The 16,859-nt window shown below is 50.6% G+C and overlaps 1 protein-coding gene across 1 annotated transcript in view; it reads left to right on the top strand.

Moving 5' to 3' along the window:
* Window positions 1-16,859, top strand: part of LOC137562381 (tubby-related protein 3-like) — a 118,851-nt gene that overhangs the window by 99,413 nt on the left and 2,579 nt on the right. The gene's annotated exons all lie outside the window — the stretch shown is intronic.

Below are 16,859 nucleotides of genomic sequence, written 5' to 3'. Positions count from 1 at the left end.
TTTTGGGGAGGCCAGCATAAAGGGCATTGCAGTAGTCCAGCCGTGATGTGATGAAGGCGTGGACTAGGGTTGGAAGATCCTCTGGGGGAATCAGATGTTTAATCTTTGCAATGTTCTTCAGATGAAAGAAGGAAGATTTATCTACAGATGAAATTTGGTTTCTGAAACTCATTTCCCCATCCATTAGCACGCCAAGGCTGCGCACAAGGTTGGAGCTGTTTATGTCTGAATTCCCAATCCTGATTGGTGTTGCTTTAGGATAGAGCCGTTTTGATGGCGAGTGCTGGCTTTGGACAAACAGGACCTCAGTTTGTCAGCATTCAGTTTCAACCAGTTATCATTCATCCATGCCTGTAGCTCAGCTAAGCAAGAGTTTATTTTTGGGGTAGGGTCTGTTCCACCAGGTTTGAAGCACAGGTATAGCTGTGTGTCATCGGCGTAGCAGTGGTACGTCAGGCCATGACGTAGGATAAGTGTACCGAGTGGCAACATGTAGATTGCAAACAGCAGAAGGGATAAGATTGATCCTTGTGGCACTCCGAATTGTAGAGGTGCAGGTTTGGACATTATAGGACCTAAGGACACTCTCTGTGTTCTGTCAGTAAGGAATAATCTGAACCACTGGAGGACTGATCCACTGATGCCACAGTACTTCTGCAGTCTGTTAAAGAGACTCTGTAACATGAAAAACATCCCCTGGGGGGTACTCACCTCGGGTGGGGGAAGCCTCTGGATCCTAATGAGGCTTCCCACGCCGTCCTCTGTCCCACGGGGGTCTCGCCGCAGCTCTCCGAACAGCCGGCGACTGTGCCGACTGTCAGTTCAATATTTACCTTTGCTGGCTCCAGCGGGGGCGCTGTGGCGACTTTCGGCACGGAAATAGACGGAAATACCCGATCTCCGTTGGGTCCGCTCTACTGCGCAGGCGCCGGAAACTTGCGCCTGCGCAGTAGAGCAGACCCGACGGCGATCGGGTATTTCCGCCTACTTCGGCGCCGACAGCCATCAGAGCGCCTGCGCAGGAGCCAGGAAGGTAAATATTGCGTCACCGCTGTACGGAGGGCTACAGCGAGACCCCCGAGGGACGCAGGACGGCGTGGGAAGCCTCATTAGGATCCTGAGGCTTCCCCCACCCGAGGTGAGTACCCCCCAGGGGCCGTTTTGTCGTTACAGTTCCTCTTTAAGCAGGATTTCATGGTCAACTGTATCAAAAGCCGCTGAGAGATGCAACAGGATTAGGATGGAGCATTCCCCTCTGTCCCTTGCCATGAGCAGATCGTTGCAGACTTGGATGAGGGCTGTTTCACAGCTGTGGTGTTTCTTAACCTTCCTGGCGGTAAGCCCGAGCTGAGCTCGGGCTATGCCGCCGGAAGGCACCGCTCAGGCCGGCTGGGCCGATTTGCATAATTTTTTTTTGCTACACTCAGCTACCACTTTGCTAGCTGCGTTTGCAATCTGATCGCCGCTGCTACCCGACGATCCGGCGCAATCCGTCGCGCCGCACCCCCCCCCCCCCCCCCCCAGACCCCGTGCGTTGCCTGGCCAATCAGTGCCAGGCAGCGCTGTGGGGTGGATCGGAGTCCCCTTTGACGTCACGACGTCGATGTCAGTGACGTCATCCCGCCCGTCACCATGGCGGGTGAAGCCCTCCAGGAGATCCCGTTCTTTGAACGGGATCTCCTGATCTCCGATTGGAGGGGCTGGGAGGATGCCGCTGAGCAGCGGCTATCATGTAGCGAGAATTTAAAAAAAAAAAAAAAAACACGGCTTTGCTGCCCCCTGGCGGATTTTGATAAACCGCCAGGAGAGTTAAAGCCAAATTTCAAACTCTATACATAGCGATTTTACAGCTCTTGTACGACCCAGAAACCACCAAACTGCTACCCAAAATCCCTTGCAGAACTTTAAATTGTTAATTGCAATGGCTTTTGCTATTGACAGCAATAAAATAAAACCGCTACAAAAAAGGCGGGGAATTGCTGTTGAAAACGCTCTACAAAACAGTAGCAAAAACGTTGAGCCACAGTGATCAGCTATCTGTAGTACGTCCCAGCAGGCCTCAGGGCTGGGATCCACTAGAAAGCACCAATTGCTGAGCGCTTTTGGTAGCGAATTTTTTCAGAGTGATTGCTGCATTTTTTCAGAGTGTTTTCTGGTGTTTCTTAAAGTGAATGTTTACCTGTTTTAAAAACAAAAAGTCAGATACTCACCTAAGGAGAGGGAAGGCTCGGTCCTAATGAGCCTTCCCTCTCCTCTCCCGGTGCCCGGTCCCGCGCAGGATCCCCTGTGGCAGTATTCGACCAGTTCGGGCAAATACTGCCACTTCCGCATGCCGAATGGAGCTTTCGGAAGGCTTCGGGAGCACTCGGGCTCCCAATGACGCGGCCGCTCCTTACTACGCATGCGCGAGCGCCCTCTATGACGCGCTCGCGCGTACGTAGTATGGAGCGGCCCGTCTTCGGAAGCCCGAGTGCTCCCGAAGACCTCCGAAGTCCCTGCGGCGGCGGACGCGAACGGGGGAGCCAGCGCAGCACCGGGAGAGGAGAGGGAAGGCTCATTAGGACCGAGCCTTCCCTCTCCTTAGGTGAGTATCTAACTTTTTGTTTTTAAAACTGTACCCATTGGCTTTAAGCGATTATGAATTTAAAGCAAGCAGTTTGTACAGTTGAAGACAGATATAGCCGCACTGGATCAGACAAAGGGTACTTTTATTGTGGTTCATAGGTACAGACAACGTGGTATGCAGTGGGGGGTAGGAGGAGCCTGATAGCCGTTTTATGGTTACACACTTTTTCAGAGGCTAAAGTGTAGCTTCTGAAGAGCTGTCAGGATCCTCTTACCCAGGGGTCTAGTCCTGGGAAAAGAAGTGAGTGGACTCATTTGGAGAACTCCTGCGCGGCGCACCCAAAAATGGGCGTGGTCAAGCACACTGTGGGCATGGTCATGGGTGGGGCCAAATATACATGACCTTAGCAGTGATGTAAAAGGTCTGACGAGGAAGTATGAGCTCTGCCGTAGTGTATCCCCCAAAAATAGATGTAATCTGACAACATTTCAGCCAAAAAGATACAGATAATATGGAAGTGGTTCCCCCAAAATAGACAATGTGGCAGCAGCAGTTCCACCAACATACACATAATTTGGAAGCAGTTCCCCAAAATACGAGAAACCTGGCAGCGGATCACCCTAAATACACGTAACACCCAAAGGACATATAATCTGGCAGTAGTGGTCCCTCAAACATACACAATCTGGCAGCAGTTCCCCAAAATACACGTAATCTGGCAGCAGCCATTCCCCTAACATACACATAATCTGGCAGCTGTTCCGCAAAATACATAACAGCGGTTCCACAAAAATGCAGATAATCTGACAGCAGTTCCCCCAAAATAGGTACCCACAGGTAGCCAGGTCTATAGGTGTCCCCAGTATAAGTAGCCATGAGTATAGTCAGTGCAGTTTCTAGGCTAAAATGCACCCAGGGCGAGGGTGTAAAAATTGCCCTCCCCCCCCCCCCCCCCCGCAGCAAGGTATGGGTGCCCGCAGTATAGGTTAGCCAGGTATAGTTGCACTCAGTATAGATTCCCCCAGAATAGGTACCCCAGTATAGGTAGCCAGCTATAGATCCCCCCCAGTATAGGTAGCCAGGCATAGGTGAGCCAGCAAAGTTGCCTCCGGGATAGGTTAGCCAGGTAGGTGCCTCCAGTTTAGGTAGCCAGTATAGTTGCCCCCAGTATAGGTTAGATAGGCAGGCGTCCTTGGTATAAATTAGATAGGTAGTAGGTGCCCCCAGTACAGGTTAGCTAGGTGGGTGCCTCTAATATAGGTAGCCAGAATAGTTGCCCCCAGCATAGGTTAGATAGGTAGATGCCCCCAGTATAGGTTAAAGGGAAGGTTCAGGGAGGGTGGCTAAAAAATAAAAATCAATTTCCACTTACCTGGGGCTTCCTCCAGCCCGTGGCAGGCAGGAGGTGCCCTCGCCGCCGCTCCGCAGGCTCCCAATGGTCTCCGGTGGCCGATCCGACCTGGCCAGGCCGGCTGCCAGGTCGGGCTCTTCTGCGCTCCAAGGCCCAGCACTTCTGCGTCCCACGCCGGCGCGCTGACGTCATCGGACGTCCGCCGGGCTGTACTGCGCAGGCGCAGAACTACTGCGCCTGCGCAGTACAGCCCGGAGGACGTCCGATGACGTCAGCGCGCCGGCGTGGGACGCAGAAGTGCCGGGCCTTGGAGCGCAGAAGAGCCCGACCTGGCAGCCGGCCTGGCCAAGTCGGGTCGGCCACCGGGAGCCTGCGGAGCGGCGGCGAGGGCACCTCCTGCCTGCCACGGGCTGGAGGAAGCCCCAGGTAAGTGGAAATTGATTTTAATTTTTTAGCCACCCTCCCTGAACCTTCCCTTTAATTAGGTAGGTGCCTCCAATATAGGTAGCCAGTATAGTTGTAACCTGTATAGGCTAGCTAGGTAGGTAGGTGCCCCCAATACAGGTTAGATAAGTTAATGCTCCCACTATAGGTTAGATAGGTAGCTGCCCCCCAGTATAGGTTAGATAGGTAGGTGCCCCCCTGTATAGGTTCGATTAGGTAGATGCCCCCTCAGTATAGGTTAGATTAGGTAGCTGCCCTATAGGTTAGATTAGGTAGCTGCCCCCTCAGTATAGGTTAGATTAGGTAGCTGCCCCCCAGGTTAGATAGGTAGCTGCCCCCCAGTATAGGTTAGGTAGGTGCCCCACAGTATAGGTTAGATAGGTAGCTGCCCCCCAGTATAGGTTAGATAGGTAGCTGCCCCCAGTATAGGTTAGATAGCTGCCCCCCAGTATAGGTTAGATTAGGTAGCTGCCCCCCAGTATAGGTTAGATTAGGTAGCTGCCCCCCAGTATAGGTTAGATGATAGGTAGCTGCCCCTCAGTATAGGTTAGATAGGTAGGTGCCCCCTAGGATAGGTCAGATAGGTAGGTGCCCCCCAGGATAGGTTAGATAGGTAGGTGCCCCCCAGGATAGGTTAGATAGGTAGGTGCCCCCCAGGATAGGTTAGATAGGTAGCTGCCCCAGTATAGGTTAGATTAGGTAGGTGCCCCCCAGTATAGGTTAGATTAGGTAGGTGCCCCCCAGTATAGGTTAGATTAGGTAGGTGCCCCCCAGTATAGGTTAGATAGGTAGCTGCCCCTCAGTATAGGTTAGATAGGTAGGTGCCCCCCAGGATAGGTCAGATAGGTAGTTGCCTCCCAGGATAGGTTAGATAGGTAGGTGCCCCCCAGGATAGGTTAGATAGGTAGGTGCCCCCCAAGATAGGTTAGATAGGTAGCTGCCCCAGTATAGGTTAGATTAGGTAGGTGCCCCCCAGTATAGGTTAGATTAGGTAGGTGCCCCCCAGGATAGGTTAGATTAGGTAGGTGCCCCCCAGGATAGGTTAGATAGGTAGCTGCCCCAATATAGGTTAGGTAGGTGCCCCCCATGATGGAGAGGGGAGCCGCAACCGCGGGTAGGGCAGCCCGACCTCTCCCTACCTTCCACTCCCCGGGCCGCCCTCCGTGTGATTTCTCCTCGGACTGCAGAGTAATGCAGCAGGGAAGCGCTATAGAAAACTACTCACCTCCCTGGTTCCGATCGCTGCTCTCTCGCCGCCAGTCTCCTCTCTCTGCATAGGCGCTGATACACACACACGCTGCTTCCTATTTAGCCGGAAGCAGTGTGTGTGTGTATCAGCGTCTATGGAAAGATGAGACTGGCGGCGAGAGAGCAGCGATCGGAACCAGGGAGGTGAGTAGTTTTCTATAGCGCTTCCCTGCTGCATTACTCTGCAGTCCGAGGGGAGATCGCACGGAGGGCGGCCCGGGGAGTGGAAGGGAGACAGAGGTCGGGCTGCCCTCCCCGCGGCTGCGGCTCCCCCCTCCATCACAGCGCCCCCCTCCCAGCAGCGCTCAGGGCGGCGGCACGGGCCGCACGGCGGTAGAACAGGCCCTGAGTATAGTAGTCCCCAGTATATGTAGCCAGTGGGATGTGTCCCCGGTATATGTAGTCAGGGGTATATGTGCCCAGTATATATAGCCAGGGGTATATGTGCCCAGTATATATAGGCAGGGGTATATGTGCCCAGTATATGTAGCCAGTGGGATATGTCCCCAGTATATGTAGTCAGGGGTATATGTGCCCAGTATATATAGCCAGGGGTATATGTGCCCAGTATATATAGGCATGGGTAAATGTGCCCAGTATATATAGCCAGTGGGATATGTGCCCAGTATATATAGCCAGTGGGATATGTGCCCAGGTAGCCAGGTTTGCCCCCAGCAGGAGGGGAGCAGCGCAGAGAAGGAGAGCTATGGGGACAGTGGGGATGGGCGGACATCTCCCCCCCCCCCCCCATCCCTCACCTTCGTGCTCCCCTTCCTGCCTCTCCCCTCCAGTGTTGTGAAGTGTCGGGCCCGGCATCGAAAGTGGGCGGAGACTTACCGCGTTCCAGTTGCAAGGGACGCTCTGCTCTGTGTGCGGCTAGTCTGGTCTTCTAGCCGCACACAGAGCGGAGCGTCCCTTGCGGCCGGAAGAAGGCGGTAAGTCTCTGCCCACTTTTTCCGCCGGGCCCAACACTTCACAACACTGGAGGGGAGAGGCAGGAAGGGGAGCATGAAGGTGAGGGATGGGGGGGGGGGGGGATGTCCGCCCATCCCCGCTGTCCCCATAGCTCGCCTTCTCTTCTCTGCTCTGCTCCCCTCCACACAAGCCAGGGTGAACGGCGTCCACGCTGAAGAAAAAGTGGGTGGACGCCGTTCACCCGCGTCCACGCAGGACTCGACCCCTGCTCTTACCCCTCCCACTTTATACTACATTGTCTGGAAGTTTCAAGGTGGAAAGGTTGTTAGGTTGGCACTGTAGCAAAAAGAATTGTACTTGAGCGAGGAGCTTAATTGGCAGGACCCACAATGTAGCATGCACTACGTGGCTAAGACTGCGTGCTCTGGTCAATAGTAACAGTATTGTGCTGCATAGAAGAGGGAGAGAGAGGAGAGGAGACCGGCACTGCTGTCAAATATTTATTCCAAGTGCAAAAGGTGACAACTGTAAACACATGTTGTTCATAATAAAGACATACCATTCTAGGCGACAAAGGTGGGTGACGGTGTGTGCTGGGCATTGTATGCCTACATATACTACATTGTCTGTACCCCAAACCACAATAAATGTACCCGTCTGTCTGATCCAGTGCCACTATGTCTGTCTTCACCTATATGGATGTCCTTTCTGGTGTGCACATTTTACGAGTAGCAATGACTCGGGGCCACACTGCCAGCTGACATCTAGTACCGGTCTCTCCCCTACTGCCCTGTACAATTTGTACAGTGATTGCGATTTCCATAGTGATTTGGGATTTCCATAGATTTGGCAGTAAAGGACCACAAAATTGTTTTGTACGGTGATTGAAAAGCGACTTTGCAGCGATCCTATATACAAGTGCAAATGCTGCAGCGATTGGGATTTTGGAAAATTGCAGTCGCTACTGTGGCATGCCCTCCATTGACTTTCATTAATTTAGCACTAGGTGATTCCAAAATGCTGCTCTCTAGTGGTCCCTCGGCCTAACTGCACCTTGTACTAGCCACCGATGTGTGGTTACTAATGCTGCCATTTGGGTGCATGGCATCTGGGTGCTGCACAAATCTTGGCCGATAGGAAGCAGAACCACAAACGCAAATGTGCAGTTCAGCCGCCCATGTGAAAGAGGCCTGAGTGAGCTGGCAGCTGGTGGTTCCTGAGGAGCTTGGGAAACGAGAATTAGTGCAGCAACTATTTTTATGAAAACTGGTTTTATGCATATTTTAAAATCATGTTCTGCTAATAACATAAAAATGGGCCTGAACAGGCTGAGTACACAAAAGTCCAACTAATATCAGTCAGGATCACATCCAATAATAGAAGCTGCTTTTTCCCCCTTTCACATTCAGCCATTCTACAATATAAGCCTGTCATGGGGTTGGATGTGGCAGGAAGGGATGGGCGGAGCTTCAAGTCAGGCCTCTATCCTGTGTGGGCCAGAGACAGCTGGATCACAGTAAGGTATCTGGAGGATAGCCGAGGTACTTGTGACACCGTTTGGTAGCTGTACTTAAAGGACAAATGAAGTGAGAGGGATATGAAGGCTGCCATATTTATTTCCTTTTAAGCAATACCAGTTACCTGGTAGCATGGCCGTTTCTACGACCGTGCGGGGCGTGCCGCCGCCTGGGGCGCTGCTGGGAGGGGGGCGCTGTGATGGAGGGGGAGCTGCAGCCGCGGGGAGGGCAGCCCGACCTCTCCCTCCCTTCCTCTCCCCGGGCCGCCCTCCGTGCGATCCCCCCTCGGAGTGCAGAGTAATGCAGCAGGGAAGCGCTATGCAAAACTACTCACCTCGCTGGCTCCAAGCGCTGCTCTCTCGCCGCCAGTCTCCTCTCTGCCTACACGCTGATACACACACACGCTGCTTCCTGTTTAGCAGCGTGTGTATGTATAAGCCTGTAGGTAGAGAGGAGACTGGCGGCGAGAGAGCAGCGCTTGGAGCCAGCGAGGTGAGTAGTTTTGCATAGAGCTTCCCTGCTGCATTACTCTGCACTCCGAGGGGGGATCGCACGGAGGGCGGCCCGGGTAGAGGAAGGGAGGGAGAGGTCGGGCTGCCCTCCCCAGCGGCTGCGGCTCCCCCCTCCATCATGGTAGGCACCTACCTAACCTATACTGGGGCAGCTACCTATCTAACCTATCCTGGGGGGCACCTACCTATCTAACCTATACTGGGTGGCAGCTACCTATCTAACCTATACTGGGAGCACCTACCTAATCTAACCTATACTGGGGGGCACCTACCTAATCTAACCTATACTGGGGGGCAGCTACCTAATCTATACTGGGGCAGCTACCTATCTAACTTATACTGGGGGGCACCTACCTATCTAACCTGGGAGCTACCTAATCTAACCTATACTGGGGGGCACCTACCTAATCTAACCTATACTGGGGGGCAGCTACCTATCTAACCTATACTGGGGGGCAGCTACCTATCTAACCTATACTGGGGGCACCTACCTAACCTATACTGGGGGGCAGCTACCTATCTAACCTGGGGGGCAGCTACCTAATCTAACCTATACTGTGGGGGCAGCTACCTAATCTAACCTATACTGGGAGGAACCTACCTATCTAACCTATACTGGGGGACAGCTACCTATCTAACCTATATTGGGGGGCACCTACCTATCTAACATATACTGGGGGCAGCTACCTATCTAACCTATACTGGGGGGCACCTACCTAATCTAACCTATCCTGGGGGGCACCTACCTAATCTAACCTATACTGGGGGCACCTACCTAATCTAACATATACTGGGGGCACCTACCTATCTAACCTATCCTGGGGGGCACCTACCTATCTAACCTATCCTGGGGGGCACCTACCTAATCTAACCTATACTGGGGGGCACCTACCTATCTAACCTAAACTGGGTGGCAGCTACCTATCTAACCTATCCTGGGGGGCACCTACCTAATCTAACCTATACTCGGGGGCACCTACCTAATCTAACCTATACTGGGGGGCACCTGCCTATCTAACCTAAACTGGGTGGCAGCTACCTATCTAACCTATCCTGGGGGGCACCTTCCTAATCTAACCTATACTGGGGGGCACCTACCTAATCTAACCTATACTGTAGGGCACCTATCTAATCTAACCTATACTGGGGGGCAGCTATCTAATCTATACTGGGGCAGCTACCTATCTAAACTATACTGGGGGGCACCTACCTATTTAACCTGGGGGGCAGCTACCTAATCTAACCTATACTGAGGGGGCAGCTACCTAATCTAACCTATACTGGGGGGCACCTACCTAATCTAACCTATACTGGGGGGCACCTACCTATCTAACCTATACTAATCTAACCTATACTGGAGGGCACCTATCTAATCTAACCTATACTGGGGGGCAGCTATCTAATCTATACTGGGGCAGCTACCTATCTAAACTATACTGGGGGGCACCTACCTATTTAACCTGGGGGGCAGCTACCTAATCTAACCTATACTGAGGGGGCAGCTACCTAATCTAACCTATACTGGGGGGCACCTACCTAATCTAACCTATACTGGGGGGCAGCTACCTATCTAACCTATACTGGGGGGCAGCTACCTATCTAACCTATACTGGAGGCACCTACCTAATCTAACCTATACTGGGGGGAACCTACCTATCTAACCTATACTGGGGGACAGCTACCTATCTAACCTATATTGGGGGGCACCTACCTATCTAACATATACTGGGGGGCAGCTACCTATCTAACCTATACTGGGGGGCACCTACCTAACCTATACTGGGGGGCAGCTACCTATCTAACCTATAGTGGGAGCATTAACTTATCTAACGTGTATTGGGGGCACCTACCTACCTAGCTAGTCTATACAGGTGACAACTATACTGGCTACCTATATTGGAGGCACCTACCTAACTAACCTATACTGGGGGCATCTACCTATCTAACCTATGCTGGGGGCATCTATTCTGGCTACCTATATTAGAGGCACCCACCTAGCTAACCTGTACTGGGGACACCTACCTATCTAACTAATACCGGGGACGCCTGCCTCTCTAACCTATACTGTGGGCAACTATACTGGCTACCTATGCTGGAGGCACCTACCTGGCTAACCTATACCGGAGGCAACTATACTGGCTCACCTATGCCTGGCTACCTATACCGGGGGGACCTATAGCTGGCTACCTATACTGGGGTACCTATTCTGGGGGAATCTATACTGAGTGCAACTAAACCTGGCTAACCTACACTGCGGGCACCCATAACTTGCTTCGGGGGGGGGGGGGGAGAGAGCAGCGCTTGGAGCCAGCGAGGTGAGTAGTTTTGCATAGCGCTTCCCTGCTGCATTACTCTGCACTCCGAGGGGGGAATCGCACGGTGGGCGGCCCGGGTAGAGGAAGGGAGGGAGAGGTCGGGCTGCCCTCCCCGCGGCTGCGGCTCCCCCCTCCATCATGGGGGGCATCTACCTAACCTATACTGGGGCAGCTACCTATCTAACCTATCCTGGTTGGCACCTACCTATCTAACCTATCCTGGAGGGCACCTACCTAATCTAACCTATCCTGGAGGGCACCTACCTAATTAACCTATACTGGGGGCACCTACCTATCTAACCTATCCTGGGGGGGCACCTACCTATCTAACCTATCCTGAGGGGCACCTACCTAATCTAACCTATACTGGGGGGCACCTACCTATCTAACCTAAACTGGGTGGCAGCTACCTATCTAAACTATCCTGGGGGGCACCTACCTAATCTAACCTATACTGGGGGCACCTACCTATCTAACCTAAACTGGGTGGCAGCTACCTATCTAACCTATACTGGGGGCACCTACCTAATCTAACCTATACTGGGGGCACCTACCTATCTAACCTATACTGGGTGGCAGCTACCTATCTAACCTATACTGGGAGCACCTACCTAATCTAACCTATACTGGGGGGCACCTACCTAATCTAACCTATACTAGGGGGGCAGCTACCTAATCTATACTGGGGCAGCTACCTATCTAACTTATACTGGGGGGCACCTACCTATCTAACCTGGGGGGCAGCTACCTAATCTAACCTATACTGAGGGGGCAGCTACCTAATCTAACCTATACTGGGGGGCACCTACCTAATCTAACCTATACTGGGGGGCAGCTACCTATCTAACCTATACTGGGGGCAGCTACCTATCTAACCTATACTGGGGGGCAGCTACCTATCTAACCTATACTGGGGGGCAGCTACCTATCTAACCTATACTGGGGCACCTGCCTAACCTATACTGGGGGGCAGCTACCTATCTAACCTGGGGGGCAGCTACCTAATCTAACCTATACTGAGGGGGCAGCTACCTAATCTAACCTATACTGGGGGGAACCTACCTATCTAACCTATATTGGGGGGCACCTACCTATCTAACCTATACTGGGGGGGAGCTACCTATCTAACCTATACTGGGGGGCACCTACCTAATCTAACCTATCCTGGGGGGCACCTACCTAATCTAACCTATACTGGGGGCACCTACCTAATCTAACCTATACTGGGGGCACCTACCTATCTAACCTATCCTGTGGGGCACCTACCTATGTAACCTATCCTGGGGGGCACCTACCTAATCTAACCTATACTGGGGGGCACCTACCTAATCTAACCTATACGGGGGGGCACCTACCTATCTAACCTATCCTGGGGGGCACCTACCTAATCTAACCTATACTAGGGGGCACCTACCTAATCTAACCTATACTGGGGGGCACCTACCTATCTAACCTATACTGGGGGGCACCTACCTAACCTATACTGGGGGGCAGCTACCTATCTAACCTATAGTGGGAGCATTAACTTATCTAACCTGTATTGGGGGCACCTACCTACCTACCTAGCTAGTCTATACAGGTGACAACTATACTGGCTACCTATATTGGAGGCACCTACCTAACTAACCTATACTGGGGGCATCTACCTATCTAACCTATGCTGGGGGCAACTATTCTGGCTACCTATATTAGAGGCACCCACCTAGCTAACCTGTACTGGGGACACCTACCTATCTAACTTATACCGGGGACGCCTGCCTATCTAACCTATACTGTGGGCAACTATACTGGCTACCTATAATGGAGGCACCTACCTGGCTAACCTATACCGGAGGCAACTATACTGGCTCACCTATGCCTGGCTACCTATACGGGGGGACCTATAGCTGGCTACCTATACTGGGGTACCTATTCTGGGGGAATCTATACTGAGTGCAACTAGACCTGGCTAACTTACACTGCGGGCACCCATACCTTGCTTCGGGGGGGGGGGGCGCAATTTTTACACCCTCGCCCTGGGTGCATTTTAGCCTAGAAACTGCACTGCCTGGTAGCCCCGCTGATCCTCTGCCTCTAATACTTTTAACCATAGGCCCTGAACAAGCATATGCAGATCAGGTGTATCTGACATTATTAGCTGCAAACTGGTTTCTGGTGTTATTCAGACACAATTGCAGACAAATAGATAAGCAGGGCTGCCAGGCAACTTTAAAAGGAACGTTTAAAAGGAAATAAATATGGCAGTCTCCAATTCCTTCTCACTTCAGTTGTCCTTTAAAGGACACGTAAACTGAGAATGATATGGAGGCTGCCATATTAATTTCCTTGTAAACTATACCAGTTGCCTGGCTGCCATGCTGATCATCTGCCTCTAATACTTTTAGCCATAGCCCCCAAACAAGCAGGCAGATCAGGCGTTTCTGACAAGATTAGCTGAATGCTTGTTTCAGGGGTGTAATCCAGACACTACTGCAGCCAAAGAAATCATCAGGACATCAGGCAACTGGCATTTTTAAAAGGAAATAAATATGGCACTCTCAGTTCAGGTATCCTTTAAGGTGGGCATACATGAAGGAATTTAGATAAAAAGCAATACCATAAGCACCCACTTTAATTTTGTTTCTTTCCTTATATTTCATAGTAGCAAACACAAAATAACCTGTATGTGCTTCTCATCGCATCATGATGCGTTATCCTTACATCATACGACAGCAACTCACATTGCTAAGTGTATGGAAAGAAAATAATGTATTCAGTGCATCTGAACATGCGCATCATCAGCTTGGTGGAAGAAAGGGGGGGGGGGGGGGGGAGATGGTATTATGACTCACTTCCTGAACAGTTTGATCGACAGCACAAATCTTACAAAATCAGATATCATGTACAGTGTATGGACAACTGATTGACTGTTCATCCATTGACAAACCATCTTCCGATCAAAAAAAGATTTGGAATGTGGATTGGGCCTTGCAGGTTCATGTACTCTCCTATAGAGAGGGAAAGGGGATCAGATACAGGGGGCTTCCGAGTACGGACAGAAACAAAGAAATCAGTCAAAATAATCCAAACCAGCCAATCACCCGGGTAGATAGTTGGGCATCAGTACGCCATTGACTATATGGGGCTATAGTGTGAGCAGAGTGCGATATTCACAGTACGTAGAAACGCAAAAACTAAAGGATATGGGAACTTATAAAACAAAACATATATACCGTATATTCCGGCATATAAGACGACTGCGCGTATAAGACTACCCCTCTTCCAACGCACACCAAATATCATATACTGGTGCTATGTATGAACAGATACTGGTGCTGTACTGTATGTGATACCCAGTATATAACAGTATATAGGCGACTGGCTGGTTGGATTGGTCAGCTCTCCCTCTCCCTAAATGGATTGGTCAGCTCTCCTTGTCTACCTGTTTATCAGAGCTGTATGGAAGAATAGATTGCGCTGTGCCCATAAAACACGCCTCTTTCACCCGTCTGGCCCGCCCCTTCTATCCTATTTGCCTCCTTCTCACACATGTGCGCCTGCGCTACTTCACTACAGTTCTCAGCAGCGAGATATGAGCGTCGGTAACAGGATAGGGCGTATCACCCGGCATCAATGACACCCGGCATATAAGACGACCCCTGACTTTTCAGAAGATTTTCAGGGGTTAAAAAATCTTATACGCCAGAATATACAGTAAATGGATTTCCCCAATGCTGCACTACAGTTATATGGAGCTAGTAACCAAAGGTATACCTCTCAGTAGCTATCCATACTGTGATCTGCTGGTGCTCACTGCCTCGTGTGTGGAAAGAAACATGGCAGCCCCCCATCCCCATAGTTAAAAAGACACTTAAGCCAGAAAAAAAATGAGTAATACTCACCTGGGGCTTCTACCAGCCCCCTGCAGCAATCCTGTGCCCTCGCAGCCACTCACTAATCCTCTGGTCCCCCGCTGCCAGCTAGTCTCGTTTTTGCCGACAGGCCCGTCAGGACTGGCCATGCGTAGCTTTTTCCGCATTCCCGGAATGCTATCCATACGCGTTCATCAAAAAAGGGCGTCGGGAAAAAAGGGCGCGTGGTGTAAATGATAACCAGTATTATCGTTTATAAAAATATTGTGTAGAATTTCGTTTACAAATAGTGTTTTAAGAATTTATAAATCATTAAATAATGTGTATGAAATCGGCAATTCTTAAAACGTTAATCTTCCCTGTTTCTAAACTGAAACTTATAATTACATTTGTTAAAAAAACTGTATTATTTGTTTAAACATTATAATTATATATTGTTATGAATAATCTTGGTTTATCATTTATTATTATAATAAAATGTGAAAATATTGTTTATAACAATGATATTAATATAAGTACATTCATAATAACTGTTGATTAGTATTATTAAAATTGTACTAAAACTATACCTAACCCTACTCTCACATAGAACCCTCCCTGTACCCATCCCTAACCCCTAGACCCCCTGGTGGTGCCTAAACCTAAGACCCCCCTGGTGGTGCCTAAACCTAAGACCCCCCTGGGGGTACCTAAACCTAAGACCCCCCTGGGGGTACCTAAACCTAAGACCCCCCTGGGGGTGCCTAAACCTAAGACCCCCCTGGTGGTGCCTAAACCTAAGACCTCCCTGGTGGTGCCTAAACCTAAGACACCCTATGGATAATAATGTTTTACAAACATTAATAAATGAAAAATGTAAATAAAAAAATTTAAATAATTTTTGGGGGTGGATAATAATGTTTTAGAAATGTTTTACAAATAGTGATTGTAAAAAATATATTGCAATTTACGTTACGTACTGATCGCTTTATTTTGTGAATAATAATGTTTTACAAAAAGTAAGGGTTAAAATGTTAAATAATGTTTTAATTAAATAGGATACATATGTTTAGTATTTTTTATAAACGTTATTCATCACAGGCTCATTATCTAAACGTAAATCATCACAAGCACAGTTACAAAACATTAAAAATCTCTGGGCGCCGTTTGTAAAACGTTAACCTCCTTGGCGGTTAATTTTTTCTGCAAAAATTGCAGAAATCCAATTTTTAAAAAAAAAAATTTTTATGTTTCATGTAAAGCTACCAGAGTGGTAGCTACATGAAACTCCACTAGAGGGCGCATGTGTCCCTCTAGTTCGATCGTCGCCGGCAACAATAGCAAACAGGGGAACGCGTATATAACGCGCTCCCCTGATTGGCTTCTCCTGTCGCCATGGCGACGATCGGAATGACGTCATGGACGTCCTGACGTCAGACGTCTCCGATCCAGCCCATAGCGCCGCCCGGAACTCATTGGTCCGGGCAGCGCAGGGCTCTGGCGGGGGCCCTCTTGCGCCGCTGCGTGCGGGCGATCGCCGCAGAGCGGCGGCGATCAAGCTGTACGGCGGCGATCAAGCTGTACGCCCAGCTAGCAAAGTGCTAGCTGCGCGTACAGCACTTTACAGGATGAAAATCGCCCCACCAGGGGCTGAGATCTCCTCCTGCGCGGCATAGCCCCCTCCCTGTTCGGCGCCCATTAAACAATATTTATAATGGGAGTGAATGGGGCGCCCTTTTGTCCACTTGTCTCATGCGCCCAAATCTGCTGCTTCCATCCATACTGTGATCTGCTGGTGCTCACTGCCTCGTGTGTGGAAAGAAACATGGCAGCCCCCCATCCCCATAGTTAACCACTTTACCCCCGGCGGTACGAATTTCTCTGTCACTTTTTTCCCTCCTAAAAAAACAGGGACGGAGAAATCCGTACCTTCCGCGCTCCCGCCGCTGTCCGCGCTACCGCCGCTCGTGCGCGCGCACCCGCCGCTCGTGCACGCCGCTGCCCGCTTGCCCGGAGATCAATGAACGGGAAAATCCATTCCCGTTCGTTGATCTAAGCCCCCGCAATGATCTGCTGCTTCTTTCAGAAACAGCGCGATCATTGTGAGTCTCCCAGCCTCCTACTGCTTCCTGTAAGCGTCCTTCCGGTCGCTTACAGGTCG

This window comes from Hyperolius riggenbachi, chromosome 3, assembly GCF_040937935.1.
Source record: "Hyperolius riggenbachi isolate aHypRig1 chromosome 3, aHypRig1.pri, whole genome shotgun sequence".
Classification (NCBI taxonomy): domain Eukaryota; kingdom Metazoa; phylum Chordata; class Amphibia; order Anura; family Hyperoliidae; genus Hyperolius; species Hyperolius riggenbachi.
This window is presented reverse-complemented; position numbering and strand designations above follow the sequence as displayed.